Source organism: Loa loa (genome assembly GCF_000183805.2).
Source record: "Loa loa unplaced genomic scaffold supercont3.205, whole genome shotgun sequence".
In the NCBI taxonomy this organism is placed as follows: Eukaryota; Metazoa; Nematoda; class Chromadorea; order Rhabditida; family Onchocercidae; genus Loa; species Loa loa.
This window is the reverse complement of record NW_018108385.1, coordinates 78,631-80,847: the sequence shown is the minus strand read 5'-3', so window position 1 is coordinate 80,847 and position 2,217 is coordinate 78,631.

Below are 2,217 nucleotides of genomic sequence, written 5' to 3'. Positions count from 1 at the left end.
AACCATTAATTACTCAGACAGTTGCGCCATTATCTATCATCAAACTTATGACATTTCTGTATGCATTTCAAAATGATTAGCATATATATTTTGAAAAAGCAAAAAGGAAAGAGTGAGAAAGAGAGAGAGAGAGAAAAAGAAGGAATTGGAAAACTGGCATATCTTAATTTCAATTTGAAATTTTAAAATAATTAACAAAGCAAAAGGTTAAAAGTACTTAATTAACATGATTTGGTAAAAAAATGATTTGACAAAAAAAGAAAAAAAACAATATATTGCTAATAATTATATCAGTAATGGTACGACATATTAATATAATGTCAAAAATAAATGATTTAATTGTTGCAATTAATTTTTATCAATAAAAAATTTCTGTTATAATTCGAAATAAATATACAAAAGTTTTTGCAAACAATAATTAAATTATTTTATTGAAAAGTAAGTTTTTTGTGTAATAAATTATTTCAAGTAATATTTGTGATATTTTATATAATAATATGCTAACTAATTTATTAATATAATTTATTAGATACCATTCCTCTCGTAGGATCTGCTAATTCTAGTGCACGATTTCTTATACAAAAACATTTAATTCAGATGTTCGATTTCTTATACATGAATATTTTAATTCAGGTATATGATTTCTTACATATGATTATTTAATTCAGGTACATGATTCCTTATGTATGATTATTAATTCGACTATATGACTTTTTTATATACTATTATTAATTTTTATATACTATTATTAACTATTATTAATTTGAGTATATGATTTTTCTATACGATTACTAATTTGAGTATATAATTTTTCATATGTGATTACCAATTCAAGTATATCATTTGCTATGTATGCACCGACATATATGAATGATCAAATTTATCAGGCTTTTTTTTGTAAAATTAATTTTTGATTGACAATTTTTTAAATGTGTTTTTGCTTCCCACTTACTTACTTAGTTACTTACTTACTTACTTACTTATTCACTTAGTTAGTTTAGCAATGATTTCACTTATTTATGCAAAAATATGTTAATCAGTTATTAACGTATTTTTTGTATCGCTATATGTCTCAAAGGTGAAATGAAAAATTTGTGAAAATTTTAGGATATATTGGAACTGAGATGCTATCTTCTGAACGACAAATCTGCTATGACATTATCGCTTACGTGATAATGTTTCTGCATTTACCGCTTTTATATCCACGTAAGTGGGCGTAAACGAATACAGAAACATTCCGTATTCGATCACATTGCTGATACTCATTTCATCTAATTCATACTCAAAATATCGTATATAATTATGAAATTCTTAGCAGTATTTGTTGAATTTAATTATGATGCAAAAAAAAAAGGTCATACACCAAAGGTCAGGTCAGGTCAACAAAATTACATTTGTCGTTTAAGTGAGTGCTAATTTATCTATGCAGCAATGCAGCAAAACTTCCAAAGATTGCTAGAAGTTGAAAGATTCAAAGATCAAAAATATTATAATTTCAAAATTGTCGTTTAGTTATTAAGTAAGTGCCTCTTTTGAATTCATCGACAAGTGGCAATGGACGGAAGTAGCAATAGACGGATGAATAATTAACAAAAAAAGTGAGAGAAAAAAATCTTATCTTTATCCAGAAGATCTTGGGAATGTTGAAATTTCACGCATAAATAGTTGTCACCCGTATTAACAAATCGTTAATTTTTGGCTTTCTGAAAGACAGGATACATTTTTCCAGCTTTCATAATTTCCTTATTTGAGCTATATTTACAAAAATTGATCTCTTTGGGGGCATAGAATTAAGATCATAGATTCATCTGGTCATAGATTTAAGATCATAGATTCATCTGGTCATAGATTTAAGACCATAGATTCATCTGGTCAGATCTATATATATATATATATATATGTTCCCATCATTATTCAGAAAAAAAAAGTTTCAGATTTATCCCTAATTTGCCTGTACAACATGATATTCTAAAAATTAATCAATTTCAGATTTGCAGTCTTTAGCATAGCCGTAAGTGATTTCTTATTAAAATATGATTTCTTCATTTACAGCTATTAAACTAATGTCAAACTCTTAACCAAATTAAATAGTATACAATTGGATAGTCAAGTAATTAAGGAATTCCTGAAGACTGAAATACTGCAGAAGTGATGAATTGATTATTCATTTCAAATTTACAGTCCTCCTACCTTAATCAAAATAATTTGGAAATATCA